Source organism: Haemaphysalis longicornis, unplaced genomic scaffold (genome assembly GCF_048455015.1).
Source record: "Haemaphysalis longicornis isolate Haplotype H1 unplaced genomic scaffold, Haemaphysalis longicornis Haplotype H1 scaffold_9, whole genome shotgun sequence".
NCBI lineage: Eukaryota > Metazoa > Arthropoda > Arachnida > Ixodida > Ixodidae > Haemaphysalis > Haemaphysalis longicornis.
In genome coordinates, this window is record NW_027526460.1 from 85,977,892 (window position 1) to 85,994,128 (window position 16,237).

Genomic DNA, 16,237 nt, shown 5'->3' on the forward strand with positions numbered 1-16,237 from the left:
AGTTGCTGGAGTGTCGCTCGTTGCTGGCCGTTTTGGATGACGACTTCTTGTGGTCCTTAGATTGCAGCGGTGGGAAGGAGTCAAGTGTTGGAGGGCTTTGTTGTCCCACGACTTGCGCATAGGAAAGCGGTCTGGGCCTCGGTCTGTAGCGTCGCGGGCAGTCCGCTGAACCCGTGAGGTGGCTTCCTCCGCATACTATGCACTGCGGAGTGCAGGGATGATTTTCGGGGGCGTCGGTGATGCCACATCGGGGACAGCGGGGTGCAGTTTGTCTGTTCGGGCACACATCCTGGCGGTGGCCCGACTGCCAGCACCGGGCGCAGGCTTTGGTCTTCCGGCGTAGAGGCTTGCATCTGTATGTAGCCGCTCTGTACCGAATCCAGTATGGCACGTGTGGCCCGTCGAAAAGTATCTGCGCCATGTTCGAGGTGTTGAGGCGGCGAACATCCAGGATCTTAAGGTGAGGATTGTAGTTGCAGATACTCTGTTCTATTTGATCAGGAGTGTCCGTTTCGGGGATATTAAAGATGATACCCAGAGCCGTGTTTGCTGGCGCTGGTACATGAGTTGCTAACTCGTAACGTTGCTCACCGATTAGGATGGATGATAGTGCTGCGTATTTCAGTGCTCGGTCTTCGGAAGGAGTGCTGACCACAATAAAATTGGATCTTGCCTGAATGCGGATCTGATCTTCACAGTTGGGAGTTACTTGAGCATGCGCTTGGATTTTGTCCGCGAGAGCCGCTACCGGAAGCGTGGCTAAGGCTAGTCCGCCTCGTGGACGCAGGACAGACTTAACGTCGTTCGGGGGGAACGGCTCAATCGGAGCGATTCGCGGTGTGGGTCTTCTCTGGCCTCGCGGCGTCGAGCGGGCATGCTGTGCAGAGACACTTGCCTGTTGCGGCGGAGATTCTACGTTGCGGATGGCTTTCTGCTTGCGGCGAATGTGCGCCCAACCCGGCATGGCTAGTTCAGCCGGAGTGATGGGCTCACCCATGACTTCGTTTTCCATTGCATAGGGGCAAGCGAAGGGCGGCGATGCGCAGCTGCCAGCGTGGCGAGCAAACGTGGAACAAGGCTGTGACAGTAGGCCTGGTTAGGCCTAGCTTTGCGACCGGCGTGGTCCAGTCTTTCGGTGGCTTGTAGGGAAGACAAAGTTGGAAGGACGCCCAGAAGGATGATACCCAAGGGGTCCAGCTGTCTTCCGGTGAAACCACAGCAAGCTGTGGAGACGACAATCAACGCTTTCTCCAATTAAAACGATTAATCTGCGGAGGCGACGGGAGAGCGGGCGCTCAGCGTGGCCCCCTGGCAGTAGCTCTGCGACGCTCAGAGCATCTCTTGTCGGCGGCCCTGTCCTTCCTGCGTGCGTCCGTTGTTGTCCGCGGCGTGCGTCCGTTGTCCGCAGCCACTCTCCCGCTCTCCTCTCCGATAGCGAACACTCTCTCGCGAGGGGCATTGGATTGGATTCGATTGGATTCGATTGGATTTGCCAAGCTTGGCTTGGCTTGGCTTGACTTGGCTTGGCTTGGATTGGATTGGATTTGGATTGGATTGGATTGGATTAAAGTGGATTGTGTTGGATTGTGTTGCGTCATAGCCGCGGCAGACGCATTGGCGCCGGCGCGTGACTAGGTGAGAGCGTGTGCGGCCCAGCGCGCTCTCACTCCGACGGTGGGCGGCGCTGCGCGCGGTGCTGCGCATGTGCAGTACTCTCTCTCTCCGTGGTTTCCTCTCCATCGGGCGTGCTGCGCATATATAGTGCCTAGAATATAACCGGTGTGCCACTCTCCGGTGGCCTTTCGGTCGACGGTTGCTCTCCGCTTGCGCTTGAACCCCGTCAGCGTCGCATCACACCAGGGTTCCCGCGAGGGGAGGTGGGCCTAATTTTCACCTGGTTTTGTTTTTCCACCGGCAAAGTCGGATCGAGTCAGACAGACAGACAGACAGACAGACAGACAGACAGACAGACAGACAGACAGACAGACCAAAATGTCTGCGTTTGGGTAGCCTAGTAAAAGACTACAGCGTTTTAAAGGAATCATGGAAGCAGAATACAAGTTTCATTTATTAAAAATACTGCTTTGTTCCGATAAACAAAACTAGCAATTTATCGCAAACTTCAAGGAAATAAGGGATATGTTATATTTTATTTTTGCCATAATGAAGGAAACGACTGAAGCTGCGGCAAATCCCCAGCCACTTTCCAGTGACGTCTCAATGACAACCGCAGCGATGGGCCAGTGGATAAGGCGTTCTGCTGCTCAGCCCAAGGACGCGGGTTCGATTCCCGGCCGCGGCGGCCGCTTTTCTGATGGAGGCGAAAAGCAAAACCGCCTGTGGGTTGGAGATTTCGGCGCACGCTAAAGACCCCCCGGTGGGCAAAATTAATCTGGAGCTTTCTACTACGACGCGCCTCATCGGCTGTTTGACGTCGGCGCGTCAAACCTCATAATCAATCACGTCTCAATGATGTCACTTGAACACTAACGTGCAGTTGGCACATCAATCGCGGCGTTTTAGTGCTGGCCTCTATTGCGCCACTCCTGCCCATATTACGTCGCTGTAGTGCGATATTTGAAAGCTTTATGATATTCCTTGCGCTTTTTTCTTTGTTAGAAAAACGTCTTTCGTGGCTGGAAAGGGGGTGAGTGAGTTATCGAAGCTCTGGTAAATCTAACTGAACAATGCTGTGTTCTGCCGTCGGGGCCCCTTTAATACGTGCCGTTATGTCGGGTGCGCTGACGTGCTTCCATTCTCAAGGCAACAGGTACCTTCGGAGACGGGTCCGCCCCGAGCCGGCGCTGCTTTCGCCGGGACGCCGCGACGGCGCTGCCGCCGCTGTCGAATCAATAAAGAAACACCGGGCTCGATGCCGTCTCGGAGGCAGTGCGCCCGGGACCGCGCACTTTGCTTCAAAAGCGTCGCCGATCTGCGAGGTGTCCAGTCGGTGCGTCGTCTGCTTCGGAATCCTCCGAGATGTCGTCTGCTCGTGTCCCGTTCCCGGTGCCGTCGTCTGCTATGACGTTGTCGTGTCGCGGCAGTCATTGAAGTACAGCGTCCATTCTCACCCGCGGAGTTTCGACCAGCTTCAGGAATAGAGCGACGTCTGCTGCAGATGGCAGAAGCAGATGACGAGTTCTTCGGGCACGATTTTGGAGACTTCTCCAAAGGATTGTTCGCGGTTCTCTGAAGGCGCGCGGTCATCGCTTGGGCGTCGTGGTGTCGCCTAAAAGTGAGTTCGTCTGACAGGTTGCTCTTTTAAGAAATTGGCATGAAAGGGAAACTCGGCATGTAGCAGCTCCGTCCTCGAAGCGCAGCGTACAATTGCGCAAGTGGTAGTGGTTTAACTGTGTTCAGAACTTTGAGTCGTCTTCGAGCGTTGTGTTAATTTGAACAATTTTCTGCCACTGCGCGAGTCAACACGGCATCAAGTGTAATCTGCATTCCCACTTGCATGAGTTTCTGTGAAGCATAGGGTAAGAAATGTGTTTGATGTATTTAACTGGGGAGAATAAATTTATATATTCAAATATTATACGTAAATAGACAAGGCGAGCTGTATTTACCTTTTTTTACATTTTGTTATGAATGTTACGGCTGCACTTAGGAACTAGGAAAAAAAGTGTTAAAGAAGTTAAAAAAGCTATCGTGTTACGCATCACAAAGCTTTTTATTCGTAGGTAGGTTTTGAATGGCTCCTAAAAATGTACCTGGTTACCATTCTTTTACAAAAAAAAAAAGGAACAGGCGCGTATTGATCAGCAAACACACAGTTTTTTTGTATTTTTATTACTGTAAATTTTTAGCTCCGCCGCTTAAAAACAGTAAATAAGAAAGATTGATGATCCGAACTGTGTAATCTTTGCCGTACCGTAACCTACATATTATCATAAGGCAAGAAGCTGTATATTGATAATTGTAGGACTTAACGCGCCGACGCAACGCAGGCGATGAGGCGCGCCGTAGTGGAGGGCTCCGGATTAATTTCGACCACCTGGGCATGTTTAACGTGCGCCGAAATCTCGTTCACACGGGCGTTTTTGCTTTTCGCCTCCATCAGAAAAGCGGCCGCTCCGGCCGGGAATCGAACCCGCGACTTCGTCCTCAGCAGCACAACGCCTTAGCCACTGAGCCACAGCAGCGGGTAAGAAGCTGTATGTTAATTACTGGATTTTTTAAAATCTATCATTTAGCTGGTGCTATATAAATAATTACAGTCGTGATACATTTATTTTTAAGTGCTTTGCAGATCTTCGTGCATGAGTTTTATACCTGTTCCTTGCGCAAACTACACAAGCCGCTGAATAACGTCCTCAAAAATATTATAGATCTTCGTGATCAAAAAGAAAATTCGCAGGGAAGGCAAATTAAGAGCAGTAAGAAAGAAATGCGGGTGGTTACTATACCTTGAAACTGAAGGGCTCCGGTTACAGTTTCTCATTGCTTTCAAGGTTAATGGACAACCAGAAGTCTTACGGGTTCGGTTCAGACAACGCATGCTTGTAACCTTACCGCCAACAAAGCCACAACGGTGTAATCTTATTAAGCGGGTAGACAGTCATAATCACGGGCCGAAAAGGTTACAATATTAAAACCGTAGTAGCAAGGGGGACTCTTTGCATATTTTAGGATTCCCTGCGTAGACTCCTACGCAGCCCAGACGCACAAATCGAAAGTGTTTGAAAGAGCGATCACGAGCGCTCCCACGAGCACTGTCTTACAAAGCCATAAAAAAATCTTGCACCGTCAACTGACTATCTTTTATATGGCGGCCGCCAGAATGTAGACGCTTGGGCAAGATATGTACGCGGGCAAAAAGGTACCCCTCATAAATATCTCCGTCGTTCGAGATCCTGCTTCGGCAAGACACACTCAGTTCCAACTGCTGGTTTACGACATAACTTTTACGGGGCTTCGGCCGTGTTGTGCATAAGGTACTTTCGAAAGTACAAAACCCTTCTTTAAATCTTTGTGCACGCGGGAGTGAACATGTTTAGAGTAAATATGAAAAACAGAGCACTTTCCAGTTCAAGGACGCTTATGTCGCACGACGTATCCACTTAGTCACGAGTCGTTTGCTGATACAAAAAAACAATTCGGGTATTTTACACAAATCTAGTGTCCTTATCGAGTCCAGGAGGGCGCATGCATAATTTTTCTCCACTGAACCCGAAATATAAAATTAAATTTTGGGTTCTTCGAACGCATAAAAAAAACCGCGGGCCATCTCCACTAACGCGAAACCTTGGGAAGAGCGAAGCATGCAGTGTATAAATGTATTCCTGGCGCCTTGGCGTTTTTTACAACGGAGATGAAACCGTTGGGGAGTAGAGATATACAGGTTTGCTGTAAAGGTATCGTGTCTTTGACACGCGAAGCGTTCCAGCGCGAGGCGTAAACGAGTGTCCCGTTGTTTTTTTAGTTCTGTGGTTACATGAGACAACGGCTACGACGACGACATGAGGCGCCGACAGCCCGAGCCCCTAAGGGGCGTCGCCCCTAAAAATGACGGCCGCAGGCCCATATTCAATTAAGGCACACAACTTTGCGGGGAACTCACCGAAAAGTTTGAGCAAAGCCAATTTATTGCTAGACATGACATTTTTAAGCATCCTTGGATTTGCATCCGTTTTATTGCCCTGGACCCTCATCTTCAGCGTCCCCTTCCATTAGGCCTCCCACGATCTCATGCAATTGTCGTCCCTGGCCTGGAGTCGCATTCACAAATGCTTACTCCTGTTTGATCGGAATGACAGTCCGTGAGGCGTGCGAAGTCTTCTGTGACACACCGGAGACCATCCGCCATGTTTCATGCGCGTGTCCAAGTTTTTCATCGGCAAGAAGGCAACTCTCTTCAACTCTAAGGAAGCTAGACTCTGGGCGCCCGTTCTCCGAGGAGAAACTCCTGGGCCACTGGTCTGCTCCGTGATGTACGCACAAGGCGACAAAAGCGCGTTCGTGTTTTCTAAAAACGACGGAATTGCACAGAAGACTGTAGCGCGAAAGACTACCCTCTATGAACTCATGTCCTACCGCTGGGCACACCACTTTACGCTATGGTAGTATCTTTCCCCTTCTTTTTCTGTTTTCCTCTTTTTCCTCATTGGTCCCCTTTCCCCCGTGCAGGATAGCATGTGAGGCCGTAGCCTGGTTAACATTCCTGCCTTTCCTTTACCTTTTTCTCTCTCTCTCTCTCTTTGATTTGCATGTATTAACAGGTATGAGATATATTGAAAAGCCAGACCATATTCTTTGAATTTTAAGCCGAACATTTGACGTGAGTGGGTACCCGTTTTACTTTTTCAACTCCGTTCGGAAGGCAGTTTATGAAATATCTAAAACTTTCGGCATAGTTTTAGACATTTGAGTGCCTAATTTTGCGGGGTCGAAAACGGCTGCTATAAATTCCACAAGGATTTGCAGACGGGCTAATTGGTGCGTGATACTTCGAGGCGACACTGTTCAAAAGACGGCTTGAAAAAAAGAGGGGCTCATTCAACACAACCGCCGAAGAACTGAGTGCCGTTTATTGCCGTCAGAAAATGCGTGTGAGAAAGCGAACGAAGAATAGACGTAACATATAATCTGAGAAATGATTAAGGGTCATCCGTTCAACAGCGGGTCATCCGTCGAGCGTAGATACCGCGCGTACTGTAAATACTCGGAATGTACATAATCTTGAGGAGCACACAGTTGACACTATTTGAGAAGCACACATGCCACGTGCCCACGTGTCAAGACAACGTCAACTATGCAGCCAATGCTCTTTTGACACTTGGCAGATGGCATGTTGTGTCTCTCAGCCCATATCGTTTTTCTTATATTATGTTGCGTTTATTATTTCTCCACTTGTCTACCCAAAAATGTCTTCCGTAATTCAACACCTTTACACGCTGAAGCGGTGTTGGGGGTTTCGGGCAAATATGCGTACCCGTTCGAACTTTACTAGGACTAAAATTTTAAATATCGAAATTGTTCGCAACATTTGTATGAGCCACGTTCAAAGACGAAATGTATCTCATTAATCACACATTGACCTGGAACTTGTCAAAATACAAAAAGAACGTGTGAAAATGCGTTTACGATAGATGTTAGTCATCTAACCTAAATACGGGAGAAATTTGTAAAAAAATCATAAAATGTGTTCCTAAAGATGCGCATGAGTGATCTCCAGACGCTGACTCCAATTCTATGATACAACGGCCTCACAGATATTGAGGAATTTCGGAAAACGCGTTTACGCCTTTCTAATATCCTTGGGAGAGAAACTCCCGCAAATCCCGCCGTAGTGGACGCGTCCCCGTAAAATGGGTAACGCGCTCCCCAAAAAATCATGCACCCCTCCGTCTAACGACTACTATGGTTAAACGTGAAGCTTTCTCGTTAGGGATTACTAGGTTGTTGTCTAAATTTGGACTTTCACACGTCAGGCTTTTAATTTGACTCGCACGCAGTCTGGACTTTTGATCACCGTGGCCTTGACTTTGACCCTTCGCCCTTTGATTACGCAAGGAGAAAGCTTCTCGTTCAATGGAACACTCTTAGATGGAGCACGCTTAATAAAAAAGGTCGTAAAAGGGTAGTAACGACCGTATTTACTAACTCCTTACGAACCTTACTACCCCGCGGTTTTGTACGCAGGCTCTGCCACTAACAACGGCATGGTAAGGAAATTAACTGAGTGTAGGAAGTAGTATGCACTAGATTAAGGTCGTGCCTGTGACTAGGTTATGCACGGCCAGTTAGTAAACGCGTGCAGCACAGAGGGCTGTTATTGCTAGGACTTTACTAGTGAAGGTAGTGGTGCTTACCGCCTGCTTCAGTTAGTACCCTGACTAGTGCTGCATTTGCTACCTCCAGTTACTAGGTACCTAGTGTATACTGGGACACGTAACTTGTTAGTGTTCCGTCAGTGAATGCTACAACCTTTTTTTTTTATAAGAGTGAGTGGTGCATTATTTTTCTGTCTGATTTTTCATGTCCTGGCAGCGCTCTCCGAATCCTAATGGCATCGACCGTGTCGTACGAAGCAGTCGGATACACGTCGGCTTCATAACGCGAGGTGCCCAGATTCGATTCCAGCCACGGGAAGGGCGCTCTTATTACACTTCACCCAAGATCCCCATCATCGTCAGAGAAAGTTGGATTTCCCGCAGACCGGTTTCGACGCGACACACGCCTTCAGTAAGAGATAGAAAGCTTCGCTTAATACGTCTCTAGGCCCTATACAGTTGTTCGGTAGGTCGGTAGCACCAACGTTCTGTAACTTGGGTTATTTTGTCTTCTGATCTGCGTCCTTGCGTGCCTTCAGAGGTATCAAACTGGATGAATTTGCTTCATTAGGGCAGCCGCATTCTCCGACGTGCAGCTGGCCGACAGGTCCGTCGAGCGTGCTATGTAACCGCGCAAACAGCGTCGACGCGTGCTTGACAACTGTCACGTCTGGAGTAGAAGTGCAGCTGCGCACCCAAACTGCACTCCAAGTGCGAGCCTCTGCTCGGAAATACAAGAAGTTAACGCCGAGTTCGGTGACGGCATCGCGGTGTTATGACCTTCCACTGCGATGCGGGCGCGGAGAATCGATTGTAATTTCGGCGGCCTTAGCAAATGGGCTACCCGTACGAAGCTCAATCGCCGCTGCCAAGACGGCCAAAGCTGGCGGGCGGGCTACAGCTCTAACGAAAGGGGTCGACCCCGCTGGGAGACTAGAGGGGGAAATACCTCGCTCTTACAAATACGCTCGTTAATGTTAACGTGAACCCTCGTCAAAATGGAATCTTGCTTTTAAAGGGGAAGCTTTTTTGGCGGGGCCGATGACATCCTGCCAAAAAAACTAATGCATTTACCCATAGACCAGCTGGTCGACCGAAAAGCTCTGATGCGATCTCTGGACACACGGCGCGTGCGTGACATCTGGGCTTCCATTGTTTCAAAACGGTAACTTGAGAATCGCAAAAAAGGAGCGGTTCGGTCTTTCGTGGTTGCGTGTACTTAGTGCGCCAAAAAAAAAGAAGCGTCGCATGGGTTCGTTCTTTGTTTGCGATTTGTGTCTTTGAATGTTTGATGATCGATCAGACGCACTTTAAGCAAAGATTGGGCCCAATTTTAGCAAAGGTTCTGCCGCACTTTTGACGCAGTTTTGATGTCAGAAAGCTTCCGCGCTTCTCTTAACTTCCTTTAGGAAGGGAAGGTAAAACTTTATTCGAAGTGTTTTTCGGTCCTCATTGCAGCGCGCAGAGAATATATCATACCCGCTGTTAACGAAGAATCGCTTATAACGAAGGCGGTATATTGTACTGAGGACTTCTTTGTAAGTTATAACGAAGGTTCTATGTTGATCTTTTAAATTTAATTGACTATTGGGGGTAGTACACGCAACAACGTGCTGCATAAGTCATCGCTGGATGAGATAATAATAATAATAATAATAGCAAATATTAACTGCGGAATATAGTAAACAGCATAAAACAATAAACCAACAACGACGAGAGGCTAGAAAACCACTGGTTCGGTACACGCGCTGAATTCGCTGCCTATCTTTAAGAAAAATTGCATTCCAGGAGCCCTTACGTAGCCTACCAATAAAGACACGGTGACACGTCCGGAACGCCTGCATAATGGCATCCTGCATTACCGCCATTGTGTTGCGAGCATTTCGTCAGACACGAGTCGTGTCTCATTTAGCCGCTTCGGCCTTCTAGCACACAGCAATACTTATCGGCCCGCACAATTAAAGGGGCACTGCAACATATTTCTGCAACTTTTTTAGACTCCTAAATGCTTGCAAAACGTAGTCAACCAACACAACCTGTACCGGTTATACTTCAGGGTCACAAAGTACCTCTGCCAAAAATTACTGCCCCATGCCCATCAGATAACTTCGAAACCTGTTCAAAAGGTTTTTCTCTCTTTCCCGATCTTGGCGTTCTTCGAGCGCTCTAATGACGCCATTAGAGCGGTCTTGCGGCTATTGGCCGGCTTCCTTTCACTTGAAGCAATGAGCGCATTCTAAAGCCATATTTTAAATGCGGAGCATTTCTTAGGCTTGCCTGGTCCTGCGTCATTGATGGCGACGCCGTCCACACGCTCAGTGCGCATGCGCAACTCTCCTCCTTACACCCACAGCTCCGCGATACTACACTATAAAAAAAAGAAATAGTTAGCGGCGCCCGGTTTCGATCCCACGACTCTCTGGCCGCAACGGGAGGTACGCGGTGCTCTTCCCACTACGCTACAAATCCGGGACAGGGGAAAGTGCTACGAACGCGCCTTATGTCCTTGACTCATTCAAACTACGTCAAGAAGCTACTGATACAACGAAGGCACGCGAAGCTGAACGTCAACGGAAACAACGAACTGAAAACTTTAGAGAAGGACGCTGAATTTCCCGTGCGAAAGCTGTGGCGGGAAGCGCCACGCGCCTTGCAGCTCAACCAGCCCCGTCCGCAGCGCCTCTGATGCTGATTGTGGCAGGATGCCCCTAGGGATTGGCCAACCAAGGAATCCATCACGAGATAGGTTCGCGTTCAACCACCGTCGTCATCTTCCCGTAGGGGAACCGCCGAAGAAGAAGAGGAACGAGAAGACAAAGCTGCGAAGAAGAGGGCGTGTACATTGCTCTCAGCCGGTGCACCAATGTCAACAACCTTTACCTCACCAAAGCTGACGGAGACTACCGATTCTACCACAGAGACAACATCGACAAGAATATGATGGACGAGTTTTGGCGCCTCGAGAACCACCGCCTACTCACCGTAACACAACAGCACTTGCGTGCCTTTGCCACCGGCGTGGACCCGGACGCGGAATTCCCTCTGGCGCTAGTAAAAACCAGATCACTCAACATAGCGGCAACACAATGGAACCACACGGAACCGCCACGATGCTTCGCATCCTCATCAGGGTTCCCCACGGGAAGATGGTGTAATTTTTTAAAAGGACTGCCACAAAATCAAAACTGGAGCGGAAGGCATATCTGCTGTGGTGAACAATTCACGCAGTGCCGCTACAGGGAGGCGATATCTGTAGCTTGCGCAGTGCTTCCAGACGTGAAGGAAAGAATTAAAACGTTTATCGCCAGTGCTGCGGTGTTTCTTTAACATTCAATGTTGTTGCCGTACAACGTACCGTAGCTCTTCGGATGGCTAAGTCGACACTTTGCCTAATGTCCCTATGGTTATCTGGGTATACCACCAGTCGTGCGTTGAACCCGCAGAGGTGCGACCTCGGGGTGCCTGGCACCCTGTTGTAAAACCTTGTTTACAGTCAACTGACTGTGACACATGAGCAAACCAGTGCTTGGAAGGGGGCTTGTTGGTTCGGTTTTTTTTTTTCCTGCTAACATTGCTGGCATTAAGCTAGCACAGAAGAGAAAGTTAAGCACAAGACAATTCAAACCGTTTTGAAGGCGACTGGAAGCTTCAATCATCTTGTGTTTAACTTCTGCATCTGTGCTACCTTAGCGCCAGTTATGTTAGCACTCGGGCAAACGTTTATTGGGATATGTCCCGGTACGCCGGTCGCGCTGCTCCCGCCAATAGATGAGGCGCACGTTTGAATCTACCCCCCCCCCCCCCTTCCTACCACTACTACCTGGAGAATGCGCGGAACACTAAACACGGCGCTGATTGCGCAATATTTCACACGTTTTCACCGAAAACTCGCCGCGGCCCGCCCAGGGTCATGCGGGCAGTTGCATCCCGACAGTTAACGGGAATTGAGTCTCGCCTACAGCAAGCGGTGCAATCACCACCGAACTCTCCGTATACGCAGTACCATGTATATGTAGAACCGTATATATAGATCCGTATAGATATGAAGCTGCCAAACTCTTACGTCATTATGACTGCGTCACTCACATCTCACAGATGTGCCGAGACTTCGCCGATGCTGTAAAGCGCCATAAAGAAAGCGCTATATGATGTCATCTATGGTGCGTGATACAGGCTGCAGAAATGGGAGTCATCATCGTCGTCGTCGTCATCGTCATCATCATCATAATCATCACCAATACCACAACCATGATCAGCCTGTCTACTCCCACTCCAGGGCAAAGGCCTCTCCCGTAGATCTCCACTGATACCGGTCCTGCGCTAACAGCGACCAATTTATCCCAGCAAACTTTTTCATCTCGTCTGCACACTTAACTTTCTGCCGCCCCCTGCCATGCCTGCCTTCTCTAAGAATCCACTCTGTAAAAATGATATGCCCGGACTAATTTTCGTATGGCCATAATGCACAGCTTCGTACAAAGAGAGAAATAGAAAAGGTCATACCCTGCCACAAAGGGAGAGCAAAGGTTGACTTACACATTTCGCTTAGTCCAAGCAATGTTGAAAGCTTTTCTGCGACCTGTAGTCTCGGAGCTGTACGACGGACGACGGGAATAGGGGGACAGGCAATTGCTCTTCGCCCTCTTCCCTTCATTTTCTTAGCGAAAAACTTTGCGCTCACAATACCTGCGCCGAATAAATGCCTGCCTTGAGGTGGGAGGGAAGGAGTGAGATATGGCCTCCCGCCCTTCAACTAACAAGAATTTTCTCCGCTAATGAGATCCTTTAAACCTGCTCCCCCCTCCCCCAATCTTTATAAGACGATCTCTACCGCGCCTATCACTGCTGTCACTAGCTGAACCCAACTACGCGGTCGTTCCTGCAGACCGCGGCTTGCTTATTTAAGGGAGGTACTTCACGTGGTCTGCGCTATTTTAAAGGCCTCTCCTTGTCCGCGCTTTCACCCGGTTGGCTGACTTTCCTTTCATTTGAACCTATTAAATTGAAGTGTAATTTCTGAGGAGGGCACCATCTTTCACTGACAACGCAATGTATGTGTATGTGGACGTGCATATAGCAACCTTAATACACTATAAGCGGGTCGTTCAGCCAACAGCGAAGGAAAAGCCCGTAAAAAAGAAACGCTAACGAACGGATCGCGCGGGGGTTCGTATCTATTTTCTGTGTTAGTAAAAATTTCTCCGCATTTCCCCGAGGGGAAGACTGTGAAAGTGCGAATGCACGAGTTGAATTTGCGCGGTTCGGTATTGTTCGCGAAAGAGAGATCACACACACACACACACACAACTACAAAGAAAGAAAGATGCATTTATTCACAGACACCTATTTGTGTTGTCGTTGTACTTGATTGCTAGAGCGGATCTCAGCTTCGAAATTTTGTGTCAGTACTTCTTTAAGCGGGTGCATTAGCCCTTCTCACGCCCGATTCCTGGCCAATCCCCCACGTGGGTATGTGCCATTCACAGACACCTATTTTTGTTGTCGTTGTACTTGATTGCTAGAGCGGATCTCAGCTTTGAAATTTCGTGTCAGTACTCCTTTAAGCGGGTGCATTAGCCCTTCTCACGCCCGATTCCTGGCCAATCCCCCACGTGGGTATGTGCCATGTCAGCGGCCAGGCAGCGCGCGCCCATCTCCCCCCGTTGCCAAGGAAGACGAGGAGCGCGCGCACCCGCAGCTGTTGCTATGTGGACGGACGGCAGTCGCCGGAATTCAGGGTCGCTTATAAAGTGCATTCGCACTTAATAATTTGCAATGGTGCTGGTGAAACGTAATTTATTGGCTTTCAGAAGGGCAGGGGGGTAGGGAGGGGAGGCCCGTACTCCGGCTCAGGGGAATTCGAGTGCCGTGGACGCGGCCTCTGCTCGGCCGACCAACAGGTCCTCGAGGGGGTAGCTGTCCAGGATAGGCCTCCAAGGCCTAGGAGCGAGACGGTAGGAAAAGCGGATGGGGCTGGTTGTGGTCGCTTGTTTGGGTGCCGGTTATTGAAGCGGTCCAGAAAGCAAGAGAGGATGAAATGCGATGTGAGGAACCGGGAGAGGGGCGGCCGGGAGCCCCGGGTTACGACTGTAGAGTTAGACCATGTGCTCCACGGTTCCGTCGGTGCCGCAGGACTTGCACTTGGGGTTCACGAGCTTGGTCGGGTAACACTGGTGTTGCGTGGTTGGCAACATGAGTGTGTTTGTTTCAAGTCTCCTCAGTGTTGTCTGCTGTGGCTTGGTTAGATTGGGATGAGGATCTGGTAGTCGTCGTCCCCTGGCTCAAAAATTCTCAATGATTTTGGCGAAAGACATCAGGTTACCGGGTATGCATTCCACCGCTTTGTCTTGATTGAAACTGGTGTTTCCGGGACTGGGCGTGGGAGGGCGAATATAAGGGACTCGACACTTGTGGGTCAGGTGGGTTAGAACGCTGGACGCCGCATGAGATCGTTCATTGCCAATTTGTGCACCGCAGGAAGGAACAAAAAATAGGCAAATGAGATATATTTATGCCACAGGCATGGTTCGAACTCATCCTTCGGATAATACGCAAGGGGTGTGTTTATGAGGTATGTAATTGCAAGCTGTGTTCGAGATGCTAGACAGTAACACCTCGGTGTTACCTGAGGGGAGCGCTTTCAGCTGAAGCGACCATAAGCGTCACTTCTTGCCTTTGCTTTTTTTCCGGTTATTATCAACATCGTTTATTCGATAGAAAATTAAACGAAATGTTCCCTTGTACTAAGGCCCCTTAAAGGGGCCATGCAGACAAAACACAAGTTTCTTTTATTCGAAACATTTGATTTTTAATTGTGCCCCCAGCACTCCTCCGGCAGCAAACAATGCTTTATCCACTGATAAATTAAACAATTTCAGTTAAAATTCTGGTTCTGCCGCTAAATCATCCGACTAGTGACGTCTCAAATGACTTATCCAGAGTAGGTATCCCATCAAACGTTTGTGTGCTGTTTAGTTGGCAGCGAACTGTCAAACGCCCTGTTTATCGTCAGTACTTCTAGATAGCGCCACCATACTGCACGGTACCTCTGTCCGGCCTCGCTTTCTTTCTGATTCTATTTGCACCTGACTTGTTTTTGCTACGGTTGGTAGTGATGGGGTATGCTCGACAAACAGGATAACCTAAGATAGTGTCGATGACGTTCATCGGCCAGTATCGTGTGAAAAAACCCCAAAGCTACGGACTGCTGTGCAGCTATCACAAGTATAGTGCACGCAGTACCAACAGCAGTACGAATTGGAACTTATGTTTTTACGTGTACTTTCGCAACTTCTGTTGTTTACCCCCCTTTTCTTACTGCTATGAGATGAATATGCTGCATATTTAAGCGAAAATAACCCGTTCTGCTAGCCTGTAAGCCCTGCCTCTCTTGTGTTTGCTTTTGCAGGCCTCGGCCAATCGCACAGCTGCCCATAATACGTTATAGCTTATAATCCGCCATAGCTTATAATCATAGCCCATAGTACGTCATTCGTCACTAGCTCATAGAAATGAGCTAGTGGTTATCATTTATCATTCAGTGGTTATCAGTGGTTATCATGGCTATAATTTTTTTTCTTTATTATATAGACCATTTGCGTGATGTTTGCGTTAATCGTGGTGACAAAGTTATTCGAACGAGGCAATCTTTCGAATCAATCATTCTTGCATATTGTTTGCATGGCCCCTTTAAATGATTCAAGTTCCCCCAAGCAGTGCAATGTGCAGGGGGTTTTACTAGCCCTATTTCCCCTATTTCCTTTAATTCTCGGCATACTGGAATTATGATACAGGATAAGGGTGTTAACGTTCACAAGGAATTACCACCCACCACTCCTGCACTTCACTGCCTACGGATATAGATAAATCAGCCAAACTTCCAAGAACTGTGTACCCGATACGACAAAAACACGCCAAAAGTTGCGAAAGAGGCCATATAGCCGCTCGGCATTGATATCTACCTAGAAAGTTAAAAAGTCAATCCGGCTCCCTTTCTTATTGTGTTTTGGTAGAAACAGTTTCGTGGTCGATACTTTCTTTCATTAACTACCAACGCAGTGCGTCCCATGATGTGAACTGTCACAACTATACGAACTGCGGTAACTAATACTACCGCTTGTGTTCTGTTGATTACTGTAAACTGACGACGGGCGGGAGATATGCTTTTCGTGCTTGGCGAAATACGAGTTCCAAACTCGCCTAATGCAACGACAACATCAAAGACGAAAACGCGTGCTCACAGGCCTGAATAATTGCCTACTTCCACGAACACTTGCGTGCGAGGGTCGCTTCCCGCCCAAAACTAATTACCCCCTGTTACATGCCCGCGGCATCGTTTTTAAAAAAACGCAGAAAAAAATACACTACTTTCTCTCTCTCTCTCTCTCACTCTCTCTCTCTCTGACTCTCTCGCACTTACTCACTCTCTCTCTCAGAGAATGATGAGTTTGGTAGACGGTGAG

General features: G+C 48.8%; 1 protein-coding gene across 4 annotated transcripts in view; it reads left to right on the plus strand.

Moving 5' to 3' along the window:
* LOC144152548 (uncharacterized) overlaps positions 1-16,237 on the plus strand; it is a 495,420-nt gene that overhangs the window by 142,228 nt on the left and 336,955 nt on the right. The window contains exon 1 of one of the 4 annotated variants that reach the window (XM_077683843.1): positions 3,114-3,235. The exons of the other annotated variants lie outside the window; for them this stretch is intronic. The gene's annotated coding sequence lies outside the window, so the exon portion shown is untranslated. Of the gene's footprint in view, positions 1-3,113; positions 3,236-16,237 lie in introns of those variants that run through there. 4 annotated transcript variants of the gene reach the window in all.